The sequence below is a fragment of the Gorilla gorilla genome, chromosome 3 (genome assembly GCF_029281585.2).
Source record: "Gorilla gorilla gorilla isolate KB3781 chromosome 3, NHGRI_mGorGor1-v2.1_pri, whole genome shotgun sequence".
Classification (NCBI taxonomy): Eukaryota; Metazoa; Chordata; class Mammalia; order Primates; family Hominidae; genus Gorilla; species Gorilla gorilla.
In genome coordinates, this window is record NC_073227.2 from 30,299,662 (window position 1) to 30,317,166 (window position 17,505).

General features: G+C 35.4%; 1 non-coding gene across 1 annotated transcript; it reads left to right on the plus strand.

Annotated features, from left to right (window-relative positions):
- The first annotated feature begins 12,342 nt into the window (after positions 1-12,342).
- Positions 12,343-12,447, plus strand: LOC115934391 (U6 spliceosomal RNA). Its single transcript, XR_004070203.1, has one exon. It is a non-coding gene; the product is annotated as a U6 spliceosomal RNA (small nuclear RNA).
- The last annotated feature ends 5,058 nt before the right edge of the window (positions 12,448-17,505 follow it).

Below are 17,505 nucleotides of genomic sequence, written 5' to 3' on the forward strand. Positions count from 1 at the left end.
TAGACAGACAGATAGATAGATTGCACTGCCCTATGGAAAATCCACCAACATAGGGCTCATTGGGAGGTCATGCATGTAGCAGCCAGTCAGCCTTTCCTTTTAATTCACTAAACCAGCAATGACTCCGTCTGTTATATATATGCAAGGCAGTGTACTCACGGGAGTGGTTTAACATAAATTGCCACATTTAACATACGTAACTGTTTTAGCAGCACCGGGGACAAATTCTAAGACAATAAATTTAGGTCATTAGTTAAAGAATAAACTTCCAATAACCACCCCATTCTAAGAGTCTTCATATAAATTGAGATTATTTGGTAACTAGGCATTTGTTTAGCACTTTCTATCTTTTAAAGTTTTGATCTGGAAATCCATTTTATGTTGTTATTGGTTCTATTTGAATGATAAAGGAACCATATACAATATTCGGGAACTAAACCAACATCATACCTCCACACAACTGATACTAGAAGTCAGATCTCCTGAATTACATATGTCATCATTTCTTGAGTTTTCATAATAAGACCAATCAGGATTCAAAAAGAGACCCATTAATGTCACACCAACATGACACATGTATACATATGTAACAAACCTGCATGTTCTGCACATGTACCCTAAAACTTAAAGTATAATAATAATTTTTTTAAAATTAAAGGCCAAAAAAAAAAAAAACTCTTTGCTCCAGGTCTGCTAGCCTCCCTGTTTCCTGCTCACAACTACATAGTTACATCCCTGCAGGATATATAAATGCTAAACTATTTTTAAGGTGAATGTTTTCTCTCAAGGTAAGTACAATTTCTTGTGTGTGTTTTCATTCTTTCACTCATTTGAAAAAATGGGACACAGCAAAAAAGAAGACAAACAGGATTTACTAGAAAACCAACATTTACCTCAGTGACTAATAAAACATAATTGTGAAATTTTTACCAAAAAAATGTTGAGTGCTTTTTTGCCTAGGTTGAGATCTCTCGTTCTCAAGCCTCTATACTTTTTCACTAGCTATTATGTCACCTTCCTCTGCCATCAGACACTGTAATAAAAAGCCATCTCTGAGGACAGGAACAAGACCATTCATGAAGACAACATAGAGAAAAAGTGAGCAGACTGTGTCTATTTCAGAATCTCCCTACCAGCCATCCTGAGCCCAATGTGACAATATCTTGTTGTAAAGATCATGTAAAGTAAAAATTTATATTAAAATGTCCAACATTGAAGTGGCAGATTTTTTTTTTACCCAGTTTAAAATAGATTCAATTACTGTGTAGATGATGTAATGCCCTCATACCTACACATGTGTTTTACGGCTCTTTCAAATGCTATCCCACCATTCAATATCCAATCATTTATGCCAGTAATTGCTGTGATTCTTGAACAGAATTGAGATGTGCTTATTAGTTTACCCTTTCAGCTATCTGAATATGGAATGGAAACAAAATAAATCAAGGTCAGTGCCTGGTATGTTGGGATATAATCTACAGCCTGAATCAAAGAAAGTAAGACATGTAACAGACAATTCTGTGCAATGGAAAGGGCTCTGGACAGCATATTTGAATCCCATTTCCCAGTGGTGGATCAATGGTCAAATCATTTAATCTACCTGGGCCTCAAGTGTCTTAGATATTTACTGCCTAGGATGAACTTTATGATCCTAGGATTCCTTCTGCTCTGTGGTTTACAAAGGTTAAAAATTGATGGACTATTGACTTAATTCAGACCTATCTTTGTGTGCCTTTGTATATATTTTGGCCCAAAATATTGTGAATTAGTTCCAAACACTTAAAAATTGGGAAACATTTCTCAATAATATAGGTTTCCAGTTTCTTGTGGAAAAAAAAATTAAAACTCCAGAAAGAGTAGACTCATATTTCTGGTACTCCACCTTTCAGATGGGACCTGTACTTTCCATATGAGGACAGTTTTTATTTTTCCATATTGTCTCTTGACCTGTGTTATCTATGTGTCCCCTACTGTCAGATGGTTTTACAATCCTAACTGTCAGGCCTTTATATTTGCAGTTCCTTCTCATGGAATAACAGACTTCCAGATATTCACCTAACCTGGCTTTATTTTCTTCTGAACAGTTATCATATCTGAAATTATGCTTTTTGTTTGTTTGTTCATGTTTGGTGCTTGCCCCTTACTAGAATAAAACCTTTTCAGAGAGAAAAGACTTTCTCTTGTTCACCAGAGTATTGAGCACATAAAATAATTTTTGGCATATGGTAGGTATCAAATAATTATCCATTGATTTGTTGTTGACTGTGATTCCCTGCCATTCTGGAATTTATATCTTCTATTTGCCAAGCAAAGTGTTTTAGGAACTACTTTTTTATGAGAAATATCAGCCCTCACTGTGAATATGTTTAAAAACAAATGGTGTTGCCTTTCTCTCAATTATTCAGGAAACACATGATTACTGGAGAATGATTAGAAAATATGGAAACGAAAATCACTCATAATCTCAATTCAACTGAACTGTGTATTTCAAAATGTCGACTTTCTATTTCAGTGTTTTTTCAGGAACTATTTGCTTATATTACATGTGCTTAAACTTTCTCACATACTCTCTGAGAGAATCATTCTCTCCCTCTTCTGCAGTCATTCATACGATAAGAAATTTCCCCAAACCTCCATCTTCTCAGAGAAGCACTGGGGACAAGTAGTTCCTGACACTTCTAGGCCCACACTTGTGCATTCCAAGGAAAACAGGAAGGATTCATCTGATTGCTAAGATAATGATGGCCTGATATTCATTGTTTCTTTTTTCTTTTTTCGGCCATAGGACAGCATTCTATGGTCTTAACAGTTGCTGTTGAGAAGCAAGCCCTTGTCATTGGCTCTCCCCATCAATGGTCCCAAGGCCATGTGACCTTCCACTTGTGGTCTAACTCAGGAACTGCTCTGCATACTCATCCATCCCCCATGGAGTCCCAAAGCCTAGAGTTATAAAAGGTTATGACAGACCCCACTTAAGTTGACTTCTCCAATTCGTCTTTAACAACGATAAAGTAATACTGTTAATTTATATTTCACATGGCTAGTATATGTATTTCTCTATAGGTTCAGAATGTCAAAGAAAGGATGAGTGGTTTTCTTCACTGCAAATCCCCTGAAATAATCATTTCTACAACCTGATTTTTCTGTAAAAGCAACTTGTCCAACCCGCAGGCCACATGCAACCCAAGACAGCTTTGAACGCAGCCCAACACAAATTCATAAACTTCTTAAAACGTTATAAGATTTTTTTGCAATATTTTTTCTAGTTCATCAGCTATCACTAATGTTAGTGTATTTTATGTGTTGTCTAAGACAATTCTTTCTCTAATGTGGCCCAGGGAAGCCAAAAGACTGGACACTCCTGTATTAAAGCTTGTTTCATTATTTTGGACACCACCACATTTGAGATGGTTCACTTAATGACAGGCTGGCCACACTACTGATCAATGCTGCTCCCATCTTTAGCAGCAGATGTTGGGACATCTGCTTCCTGAGGAATGCTAAGTGTCTTGATTGCTCAGTAGGAGCAGTAATACCATGTAGGAGGATGTGGTGGTCTTTGCTTTATTCCTCATTACATCTACACAATCAATCCAATTTAATCCATCTGAAGATGAATAGTCTCTTACAAATTATGTTTGAGCACAGATCCAGTGGCTACATAGTCATTTTTAATGATTTTTATTAATTTTAATTTTTTTGCTAATTTCCCTGCAACTATAATCTTACTGTTACATTTATTTTTAATTCTGTTCAGGAATTTGCTTGCAATTTAGACTTGGAGCATGAATATTATTGATTCATTGGTATTATTGATTCAACTCTTCCGCTCACATGAAGTGATTAAACCAAAATAGTCTGAGGATGAGAAACATGACTTAATCTTGCACGGTCACAGAGTGCCTTGAAAAGGCAGCCTGGGGCTATGGGCTGCTTCTTCCTTCCATTATGGGAAATGAATTATTAGAACAAAAATCGGAAATGAAGCAGGTCTTCTCTGATCTAGGCAAATGTTCTCTTGGGGGGGGCCCTAATGCATTCCATATTTTCCCGATTTCACTCCTCATTACACTTTATTATCATCACTGGTTGATTACCTATCTTCCCTTCTTGACCATCAGTTTTGTAAAGGCAGAGAATTTGCCTGACTTATTAAAACCTGGATTCCCAGTGCTACCATGCCTGCAGCTTAATAAATGCTTTAATAAATCCTCTTTAAAATATCTGTTGAATGCAAATCAATAGATCAGTGCAAGGTGGAAGTGAAAGTTTAGAAAACACGAAATTTGCCACATAAAACACATGAGTTTAGCTTCAAAAATGGCAGCACAAGACTAACAAGACTAAAAAGATTGGAGTGGTATCTTTTCTGTGCTCCATGCTCCTAATAGCTCCTTCACGCAATCTCCATCATTCATGAGCAGAGACCAGAAAAGGGACACTCTAGACTAAACAGATGCTACAGTTAGGCAGTTACACATGGAAAAGGAAAGAGAAAACTCAGCAATGTTTAAAAAAAGCAAAAATATTAAATGAATTTGCACATCCAGTAGTATTTTTTATAAAACCAAGACATAACCAACAAAGAATAAATAGTAATACATAAATAATCTAATTTAATAAAAGAGAAGGTAAATGCAGGAGACTAAGAAACAGAAACGGACCTAATCACAAATATTGGAATTTAAAAAATTATTAGGTGTATAAATAATGCCCTGTGCTAATAAGTTGAACTGTGCAATGAAATAAATGACTGTGTGTTTGTCAGACAAAGCAGAGGAATGGGGAGATGGGGTGGAAGAAGTCAATACAGACTCATGAAACAGAAGGCCTTAATAGATCAAACATTATGAAATACATTCAGAAAGGTTATTGGAGATTTTTCTTCCAAAAACATATGTAAGTTAATGTGATGAGTTCTAAATATTAAATAAGTAATAACTTCAATGCTGTATAAATTATTTCAGAGCATAAACATAGTTGGAAAGATTCCATACTGATTTTCATAAAGACAGTACAACATTGATTTGAAAACCTGGTAAATAAAGATCAATATCGTTTATGAATACTTATAACAAAATTATAAGCGAAATGCTAACGAATAAAAATGTTAAATAATATTTACTTAAAAAAGACCTCATCGAAGAGATTTGAATGAAATTGGGGAGAAAATAATATCAAGAGATACGAAAAGGCTAGTTTCAAAAATTTGTCATGCAGCTATGATTTTTTAAAAAAAAAAAACCTCTCTGCCCACAATTTTTAAAACCTTAGTATTTAATGTGATGAAAAATACCTACTCCAAATGCTGAATCACTAAAGATATTGCCATTAATCAGAAATAAGAGAAATATGCTTACCATCACTAATATTATTTAAGTCCAGAAGTTTTAACAGTGCATTAAGATTTAAAATTAAAAAGTGAGTTATATAATTGAAAAGGAAACAAAATTATCATTATTTCTAGATATGATTTGTATACTTTGAAAACCCAAGACAATCAACTTAAGTATCATAGAAAAATGTCATTAGAAACAAATCAGTGAAATGACTTAATCAAAATAAATATATAAAATTCAATGTCTCCACTTCCCTCAGAATAGCTAAAAGTAAAGACTGACTACACCAAGTGTTGCCAAGAATGTGAAGAAACTCAAATTCTTATAAATTGCTGGTAGAAATGTAAATTGATGAAGTCACTTTAGAAAACATTTCATCAGACTTTTAAATGTCACATTTGCTTTACCAAACAACTCATACATTATATTCCTAGATATTTGGCCAAGAAAAAATGAACATCTATGTCAATACAAAGACTTGCATATGAATGTGTATAGCAAAATTATTCATAATAACCAAAGTTAAAAAAAAAGATGTCCACCAACAAGTGAATAAATTAAATGTGGTATACCCATACAATGGAATATTATTCAGCCATAAAAGGAATGAACAACATGGTTGAATCTTAAAATCATTATGCTGAGGAAAGTAATCAGACACAAAAAAGTACATCCTGAATGCTTAATTTATATAAAATGCTAGAAATGTAAATAAATCTATAGTTAAAAATAAAGGTAGACTAATAGTTGTCTGAGATAGGGGTGTGGAATAAAATGGGCTGCAAAGCAACAGGAGGAATTTAGGGGCAGTGATGGGAAGGTTTGGTTTTGGTGATAGTTTCATGAGTGTATACACCTGTCAAAACTCTTCAAATAAGTGTGAATTATTACACATACATTATACATCAGTTAATTTATTTTAAAAATACAATAGAGCCTTCTGGATAAGAAAATCTAAAGATCAAGGCACTCTCACATTGTAGTATATCCTAAAGTTAAAATGTCTAAAGTCTTATATCTCCTCAAAATGTTTTATTGGCTCTTATTTGCTTATAGACTTTATGCTTCATTGCAGTAATTAATTACCAAAATGTAAAGATTTGAAGATATTGATACTCATGCAGCAGCAATATGAAAGATCCTATTTGTTTATCCCCCATTTCTCCATTATGTAGAAAGACAGAGACAAACACACACACACAAACACACAGAGAGAGAGAGAGAGAGACAGAGAGAGAGACAGAGAGAAAGGAAGAGACAGAGATTAACTTTGCTGAAATGGCGATGCCCAGCTAGAAACTTGTTTTCCCTCAATTTCCTAGTTGAGGCTTTTAGAAAATTTATTGATTTGATAATAAAAAGGGGCATGCTCAGTTGACACTCACATTTTACCCTTTATATTCTCCCTTTTTTTCTGACTAGATTGAATGAGTGGCCTGGAGGTACAGCAGTCATCTTGTGACCAAGAAGAAGAAAATCAAATGCTAAAGATGGTATAGCAAAAAGACAGAAGATATTTGAGTCAGCCCTGGAATACCTATCATATTCTCCTTGCTAGACGAGAAAAGTCAGTCCTTTATAATTTTCATGTACAGGTATACAAGCTCCTCTGACTCCAGCAGGTGTTGAATTGAAATCAACCACGTTGTTGCTACTGAAATAAGACTTAAATATCAAGTCATTAAGTTTGTCACGATGCAGTTGATGAAACAGGCCCAGAAAAAGTTAAGTGAGTTTTCTAACAGGAAACAACCCAGAGAGTCAAAGCTGGAATCCAAACCTCTTGATTCTCAGTTCAGCACTATTTCCACTGTTCCTGCTGCCACACTAAGTAAAGGAATAAAATGCTTATTGGTGGCCTACTCTGCGTTAGGTACCGTACTGGATGATATCAGAGGGCAGAACTGTATAAGACCACACTCCTTTCTCATAAAGGGCATACAATCTAGATCAAGAGATAAAACTCCATCAGACTATAAAATATACAAATAGTTTTAAAATACAGCTTGAGAAATTAGTCCCATTACATTTTGTACCACAATAGTATAAGCCCATATCATATATAGTAAGTAATAAAATGTTTGTGTCCCTATTAAGAAAACATCACTTTGGGTAGATATCATCACAGATGTTTGTTTGAAGGAATGTTGTTTGATTTTTCCTGAGGGAAAAATAAGGTTAAGATAAGTAGAAGACAATAGGGAGGACATTCCTAGAAGGCATAAATGCCTTTGGCAAAGAGGTGGTGGTGAAAATGACCATGGATAATCTTGGGAAAAATACAAATGAAGTAGTTTGACTGTGATGGAATGTTTTGTTAGCGTTCTTATTGAAAATGTGGTAGAGAGCATAGGTTAGAACCAAAAGGTCCTTGAATTACAGGATGAATAATTTTAACTTTATTCTTCAGATAATAATCAATGGATAATAGGTTTTTAACCATGGAATTGACTCAGCAAAGTTGTTGAGAAAGATATACTTGATGTCCATAACTTGAGGAAAAGAAATAGAACAGAAAAGATGAAACTAGGCCAGGCGCGGTGGCTCATGCCTGTAATCCAAGCATTTTGGGAGGTCAAGAGGGGCAGATCACTTGAAGTCAGGAGTTCGAGACCACCCTGGCCAACACGGCAACCCCATCTCTATGAAAAACAGAAATAATTGCTGGGCGTGGTTGTGGGAGCGTGTAATCCTAGCTACTGGGGAGGCTGAAGAACTAATCGCTTGAACCTGGGAGGTGGAGGTTGCAGCGAGCTGAGATCACTCCACAGCACTCCAGCCTAGGTGACAGAGTGAGACTCCATCTCAAAAAAAAAAAAAAAAGAGAAGATGAAACTACATATTTTTTGAAAGGCATATGCAACATGTGGATATATATATACACACACACGTATATGCATACATTTATATGTTTATAATATGTACATAATATGTATAATATACATATACATAATTCTAAATCATAAGCAAATGAGCAATAAAATATGTTAAGAGTTGTCTATTTCAACACCCAGTATAGTGCCTGGAACACAGTGGGTGCTTAATCAGTGTATGAATAATTCATTCACAAAGTAAATGAATATTAATGTCCAAACCAAAATATTACTGCAGACTCTTTGAGCTAGAGATATTAAGGTATCCACTATAAACCCTTCAAATGTATGTAATCTATATCTGTTCCTAGATAAAAATGTAAGTTTTAAGGATGACTGAAAACTGGTAGTTACCTAGGTAACCCGTGAAGTAAAATTCATAAGAATTAAATTCTGATTGTAAGTATTTCCTTTACTGTCTGCCTTTTGAAAAGAGGCAACAGATATATCATCAAAGCTTCCACTTAACAAGCAGATCAAAAAGAATAGATGACTTGATTCTGATATATCTAAATATCTACTTATGATTTCAGTCACCTTTCTTTTGAGCCTTTGGTTATTTTTAGAATCACTTTTCAACAGTGACCAAATGAGTTCACAGACTGAGAACTTAGGTGAGATCTATACAACTGCAATTATTTGAGTATTTTTTTAAACTAAAAAAGGCTTAAGGGTTTCTGAATGACTCAGATAATTAGATAAAAATGACTCGCCTGCGCTATCTACTCAACCATATATGCCAAGACATTTAGGTAGTGGCCAACATTTGCTACTCTCTTTATTTAATGTTCAGAGTAGCTATTTCAAAGGAATACTTCTTTGAAAGATGGTCATGTTACCAAATCACCAAAACATCAGGGTAATCAGTAGAAAGTGTCAATCAACCATCTAGATCTGTTGAGATCTGTTGCTTGATTTACAATAAATGTGGCTGATTCTGTTGCTTTTACTCTGGCAATATGGCATCTTGTCAGATAATGGTACTCCCAGGGAGAGACACCTAAAAGAGTGTCTGCTGGATTCCAAAGCTTCTGTTAAAAGGATAAAAATATGTTTCTCTAGATCTTGAGCAACAAAATTGACTTATTTCATGTTTCTCTCCATCAGAATTATTTGTGCCAATACATAATATAGTTTAGTGTTAATTCTTTTGAATTTTAAAAACTCAGCTATTCAATCAAGAGACTATTTTATCCACGTAGAATTTTTATAATCATAGGTTATAAGAACATGAGAGACCATTACGTTGCTTTTAACTAAAGTCAAAATAACATAGGAAATTCTGTCCTTTGTAGAGTCACAGGGACTGGTCTTCGGCATCCAACTTCAAAAATTAAAAAAAAAAAAAGTATACAAAACATGTGCTATATGCAGCACAGGAGAGTATCCTCTGAGTGAAGGGAACAGATCATTTCCTGAAGAACATTTCCAGGACACAAAGCAAGAAAAGAGGACCTCAATAGATCTAACGGCTTCCTTGACATGACTAAAATTTTTAGGGTAGGGTTCTGGAGAGAAGAAACTGAAACACAGAGAGAGGAGAGAAAGTTCCAGGATCTATAGAGGGTTCTACTCAAATCTTAGGCTGCTGACTGACTACTGGATATGTGTGAGAAACTACTAAACTGAGAGAAAAAAAAACAGTAGAAAAAGGCAGATGAGCAATCAATCTCCAGAACTGACTATGGTCAGAAATAGTTTGTGGTCACAAACCAGCCCAAGTGGAAAGATTTTTAAACACATGGAACATTGAATATAGTTTTGAGAAGAGAATTGCATTGGTGGTGGGGCTAAATCAGCCCTAAATAGTTACCTTTGAACTCACCTAAGAAAGCTGAAAAGAAAGATTCAAAGGATCAGACTGTTCAAGTAACTTAACTGTGTCCTAGAGCAAAACTGAAAAGTATTTAAGTAAATACCAAAAAAAGAGAAATTCAACATGAAAATCTGTGTCTATAATCCATCCAAAAACTACCACACATACAAAATGTTTTACAATAGAATTTATAATAAGGAGAAAAATTAAGCAAAATAAATAGCTCACAAATTACAAACGATGTAATTAGTAAATAAGAATATTAAAATTTTATTCTTATACTTCTTATTTCCAAAAGATAGATAATTGCATGAGCATAATGAAGCAAGAAATAAAAATTTTAAAAACACCCAAATCAAACTTACTGTATCAGGAAATAAAAAATACAATGCCAAAATACACTTTATGGGATTACCAGCACATTAGACAGCGTAGAAGAAAATATTGGTCAATGTGAAGATATAGCAATGAGAACTGTTTTTTTAAAATCCAAGGAAAATAACTGAAAAAAATCAACAAAGTACGAGAGAGATGTGGAAGAATATTAACTAACCACACATATGTGTAACTGTAATAGCAGAGGGTAAAAGGATAAAGAAACAGAAAAAGTATTTGAAAAAATAATGCTAAAAATTTTCCAAATTTGAAAACAATAAACCCACAAATTCAAGAAGCTTAATGAGCCCAAAGCACAAAAAATAGGAAAATAACTACATGAAGACAAATGATAATAAAACTGTCGAAAACCAATAATAAAGAGAAAATATTTGAAAATAGCCAGGAAAAGATACACTGAGAATCAAAGACAAAAAAAAAAAAAAAAAAAAATGCATCAGTGACAAAAAAAAAAAAAATGCATTGGCGGCCGGTGATTCACGTCTGTAGTCCCAGCACCTTGGAAGGTCAAGGCGGGCGGATCACGAGGTCAGGAGATGGAGACCATCCTGGCTAACACGGTGAAACCCCATCTCTACTAAAATACAGAAAAAATTAGCCCGGAGTGGTGGCGGGCACCTGTACTCCCAGCTACTCGGGAGGCTGAGGCAGGAGAATGGCGTGAACCTGAGAGGCAGAGCTTGCAGTGAGCCGAGATCGCGTCACTGCACTCCAGCCTGGGAGACAGAGCGAAACTCCGTCTCAAAAAAAAAAAAAAAAATGCATCGGCATATCATCAGAAATAATGCAACCTAGAACATAGTGGAGTGACATAGAAGAGATAAAAAGAAAATAGAAAAAGTCAACCTAGAATTGTATAAGGATGACTATGTCTTTTTAAAAATAAAGACAAAATAAAGACTTCTTAAGAAAACAGTCATCACTCCTAGACCAGCATTATAAGAAATGTTAAAGGATGTTCTAGCAAAAAGATAATGACAAAAAGAAATTTAGATATTTGCTAAGGAATGAATAAAACCAGAAATCATTAATATGCTGGTAGGTAAACATGAAATATTTTTATTCTATTTGAGAAATGGGATAAAAATAAATTAAAATAAAATTATTTAAAAATAATAACTTGCCAGGCACCGTGGCTCACGCCTGTAATCCCAGCACTTTGGGAGGCTGAGGTGGGTGGATTACTTGAAGTCAGGTTTTCGAGACCAGCCTGGCCATTGTGCTGAAACCCCATCACTACTAAAAATACAAAAATCAGCTGGGCTTGGGAGCGCACCTGTAATCCCAGCTATTCCGGAGGCTGAGGCATGAGAATCGCTTGAACCTGGAAGGCGAAGGTTGCAATGAGCCAAGATTGTGCCACTGCACTCCAGTCTGGGTGACAGAGTGAGACTCCGTCTCAAAATAATAAGTAAATAAATAAATAAATAAATAATAAAGTAAGTAAATAAAAATAATTTATTTTGGAGTTTATTATACACATAAAAAAGTATGCGACAACAATAGCACAAAAACCAGGTAATAAAAACAGAAATATAATACTAGAACATTCTTATGCTGTGCTTGAAGTGGTATAATATTATTTGAAGGTAGACAATAATATGTTAAACATGTATACAATAAAGCATAGAACAACTGCTAAAACAAAACATAACAAACAATAAAAAAGCTCAAAAAAGTACAACTAGTAAACCAATAAATCAGATACAATTCAATTTTAAAAAACATTCAGTTATTCTAAAATAAGAGATATATTAGTTTCTATTGCAGAATCACACAGTAACCCACAACTTATCAGTGCATGCAACTGACATTTATTATCTCACACAGTTTCTGAGGGGCATAAACTCAAAAATGCCTTAGCTGGGTGGTTCTTACTCAGGGTCTCTCAGGAGGTTGCAACTAAGAAAATCACTCTGCCTCCTTCAGCAACACATAAACTAAAAGTGGAACAATACAGAGAAGATTGGCATGGCCACTGCACAAGGGTGACATGCAAATTTGTGAAGCATTTCATATTTTTGGAGTAGGATAACTATAGTTAACAACAATGTATTATACATTTCCAAATAGAAGTGAGGACTTTAAATGTTCTCAATGCATACAAATGACAAATGCTTGTGTTGATGGTTATCTTAAATACCCCGACTTGATCATTACACATTTTACGCATATAATAAAATATTACATGTACTTCACAAATATGTTCAAATATTATGGATCAATAAAAATAGAACATAATCAGAGAAAATCATCACTTAGTAATTGATAACACTAGTAGACAGCAAATCAGTAAGAATGTAGAAGATTTGAAAAACAGGATGAACAAACCTGACCTAATTAACATTTATAGAACATTTCACCCAAAATAGTAAATTATACATTCTTTTTATGTGACATAGAATGTTTACCAAGATTAACAATATTTTGTGTCATAAAACAAGTCTCAATAAACTTAAAAGCATGTTCTCTGGCCACAGTGAATTTAAATTAGAAATAAATAACACTAAAAAATGTGGAAGATTCCTAAATATTTGGAAACTAAACAATAAATTTTCAAATAATCATGGTTCATAGAAGAAATACAAAGGAAATTAGAAAATATTTTAAACTGAGTAAGATGAAAATATGGCATATCAAATGTGTGGGGCATAAGTAGTGGGTAGAAAGATATTTATAACATTAAATGTATATGTTTGAAAAGTAGCAAGTCCACCATTAATATCTAAACTACCACTTTAAGAAGCAACAACAAAAAAAGACAGCAAGTTAAGCCCAAAGTAAGAAAAATAAAAAGAAATAATAAGGATAAAAGAAGGAATCAATGAAATTTAAAAATAGACTAAAAAAGAGAAAAATCAATGAAACTGAAAGCTGATTCTTTGAGATCAAGAAAATTGAAAAGCCCCCAGCAAGACTGATCAGACTTGAAAGAAAATATGAAATACAAATTACCATTATCAATGATAAAAGAGGAAACATCACCACAGAACCTAACAAGATTTTTTAAATTGTACAGAAATGATGTAAATAAGTTTAACAAATCAAATAAAATGGACAAATTCCTCAAAAATTAAACCAACATTCATATTGAATTACATGCATACTGAATTTATATTAAATTACATATTCAATGTGTAATTATATATTCAATATGTAGTTTGAGATTCACTATATTAAGAGACTACAAAACAAAAACTACATAAGCATCTCAATAAATGCACAAAATGTGTTTTACAAAATGCAACATCTAGTCAGATAAAAATTCTCAGCACACTAGTAGAAGAATAAATAGAATGGATTTTCCTTAAACAGATAAAGAAAATCTTTATTAAACTTGTAATTACTATGACACATAATTATGGAAGACTGAATATTTTCCCTCTAAGATTGGGAACAAGGCAAAGATTCCCATTTTATTACTTCTATTAATTTTTTTTCTACAGGTCCTCAAAAGTGCAATAAGACCAGATAAATAAATAAAAGGTATATGGATTTAAAAGGAAGAAATAAAACTACCTTTAATAACAGATGACATGATTATCAAGTTAGAAAATTCTAGGAATTAATATGAAAGACACAAAAATAATAAATGAATTTAGCAAAATTCCAGCATATGAAGTTAATATACAACATCCATTATTTTCCTACATACAAAACCAAACAATTGGAATAATAAAATAACACTACTTATAATAGCATCAAAAATAAGAAATATAATAAATTTTGAAAAAAAAACATGCACAGCATATAAACTGAAAACAGCAGAACATTGCTGAGAAAAACTAAAGATCTAAATAAATGCAGATACAGTGCTTAAAAGGCATTAAAAGATTCATAGTGTTAAGGTGTCAGTTCTCAAACTTACCTATACAGACAACAAAATCTCCATTAAAATTCCAAAAATTTCATTCTAAAATTTATATAGAAATGCAAATAAACTCTAGAACAGCTAAGACAATTTTGAAAAAGAACAAAGTTGGATGACTTTACCTGTTTTCAAGACTTATTATACACTAAAATGTTAAACACAGTGTGTTGGTATAAAGACAGACACATAGATCAATGAAACCTCACAGAGTTCAGAAATGAACCCACACTTTTTTTTTTTTTGAGATGGAGTCTTGCTCTGTCACCCAGGCTGGAGTGCAGTGGCGCGATCTCGACTCACCGCAAGCTCTGCCTCCCGGAACCCACACTTTTATGACTAGTTGATATTTGACAAAGTTTCTAGGGCAATTCAATGAGGGAAAGGATTGTCTTTTCAGGAAAGTGTATGAAAAAATTGAATAACCATAAGCAAAAAAAAAAAAAAAGAAACAAAAACACAGTAAATTTGGACCCATGACCCTTACGTCACAACATAAAAATGAACTGGAAATGTATAATAAACTAAATGTAAAATAAAAATCTGTAAAATTTTTTATAACAAAGCACAAAGGGAAGTCTTAGTGATCTCCTATTAGGACATAAAATGCACACACTTTAAAAGAAAAAAAGTCAATAAATTAGACTTCATCAGAATTAAAAATTTTGCTCTTCAGGTGAAAATGAAAGTTCAAACCACAGACTAGAAGAAAATATTTGCAACACATATATCTGACAAGGATTTGTATCCAGAAAATACAAAAAACTCCCCCAATTCAATAATGAGACAACTTAATTATGTTATTTATCTTATTTGATTCTCACAATAACCCCGTGAAGTGCATCAGTAGCCCCATTTTGGATAATAAAATTATTGCTTAGGAATGTTGTAAGCCTAAGTCACATAGTAAGTGACAAAAGAAGTTTTCAAATCCTGTTCTTTCAGATTCTTAAGCTCAGGTTTTCCTGAGCTTAAGTAGCACCAAAGTACTACTTTTCAGAAAGCTATAGCAACCAGATTACATCAAATGCTTTATAAAAGGAATTGTTATAATTAGGCATCAGGATCCCTCAAAACACACACACATACACACACCAACCACACACACATACCGCCCCCTCACAACCCCAACACAAATACCACACACACACACACCACACACACACACCACATACACTCCCAGACACAAACCCTCCAACATACCACACACACACTCACACACACATACCCCCAACACAACAAACACTCCACGCACCACACACATACACCACACACATACATATGCCCCCACACACAACACACACACCCTCCTATGCACACATCCCCACCCCCATACACCACACATACACACACTCACCCCCCACATCCCCTCCCACACACTCCACACACACCCCCCACACACACACACACACTTCTTCCATAATTTTCAGTTATTTCCTTGGAAGAACCATGGTTAACAGACCTCACTATGAAGAATCTGTTTAAGATCTTCCAAAATTCTTTACTGGCTAAATTGAGGAAAGCTATTCATGCTGTTTCCCAGCGCTAAATGAAAATGCAAGACCCTCTGTTTAAAAACTATTAAGAATCTTAGGACAGAAACAGCAGAGTGTTAAACAAAGCATGGTGCCTTCTCAATGCCCTGTGTGTGTTTCTGTCTATACAGATCAGCACTTGCCCAGGCCTGTAGTACTGGCTCCTCATATGGCTGAGGTGGGAGGGCTGCTTGAGCCCAGAAGTTCTGGGTTGCAGTGAACCATGATCACACTACTAAAGTCCAGCTGGGTGACAGAGACCCTGTCTTCAAAAAATAAGAAGAAGGATTTTAAAATAGGAAATTGGCACTTGGCGATAACAGATGTAATGCTACTTTGTCATGAGCTATATAAGGCTCTTTCTATGAGATTGTGAACCCATTGAGGGTTTGGGGGATGCAACTGAGTTTGCAACTAATTATGAGATAAGGGAAGCATTGGTCAGGCAGACACACAGATAGAATTACCAATCATCGCCTTTATCAAAGCTAAAGTTGATATTGAGAAACTTGGGAGCATAGAGAGAAGGTCTGATTGCCTGGCTAATGGTAATACACTCTAAAAGAAAAGCTACTCAGGGAGAGGTTACAAGATGGCCAAATAGGAACAGCTCCAGTCTACAGCTCCCAGCATGAGCGACGCAGAAGACGGGTGATTTCTGCATTTCCAACTGAGGTACTGGGTTCATCTCGCTGGGGCTTGTTGGAGAGTGGGTGCAGCCCATGGAGCAGGGCGGGGCATCACCTCACCCAGGAAGCTCAAGGGGTCGGGGAATTCCCTTTCCTAGCCAAGGGAAGCCGTGACAGATGGTATCTGGAAAATCAGGACACTCCCACCCAAATACTGCGCTTTTCCAATGGTCTTAGCAAATGGCACGCCAGGAGATTATATCCCGCGCCTGGCTCAGAGGGCTCCACTAGCGCAGCAAGCTGAGATCCAACTGCAAGGCGGCAGCGAGGCTGGGGGAGGGGCGTCTGCCATTGCTGAGGCTTGAATAGGTAAACAAAGCAGCTGGGAAGCTCAAACTGGGTGGAGCCCACCCCAGCTCAAGGAGGCCTGCCTGCCTTCCTCTGTAGACTCCACCTCTGGGGGCAGGGCATAGCTGAAGAAAAGGTAGCAGAAACTTCTGCAGACTTAAACGTCCCTGTCTGACAGCTTTGAAGAGAGTAGTGGTTCTCCCAGCACGGAGTTTGAGATCTGAAAATGGACAGACTGCCTCCTCAAGTGGGTCCCTGACCCCTGAGTAGCCTAACTGGGAGACACCTCCCAGTAGGGGCTGACTGACACCTCATACGGCCAGATGCCCCTCTGAGACGAAGCTTCCAGAGGAATGATCAGGCAGCAATATTTGCCATTCTGTAATATTTGCTGTTCCGCAGCCTCTGCTGGTGATACCCAGGCAAACAGCGTCTGGAGTGGACATCCAGCAAACTCCAACAGATCTGCAGCTGAGGGTCCTGACTGTTAGAAGGAAAACTAACAAACAGAAAGGAAATCCACACCAAAACCCCATCTGTATGTCACCATCATCAAAACCCAAAGGTAGATAAAACCACAAAGATGGGGAGAAACCAGAGCAGAAAAGCTACAAATTATAAAATCAGAGTGCGTCCTCTCCTGCAAAGGAATGCAGCTCCTCAGCAGCAATGGAAGAAAGCTCGACGGAGAATGACTTTAA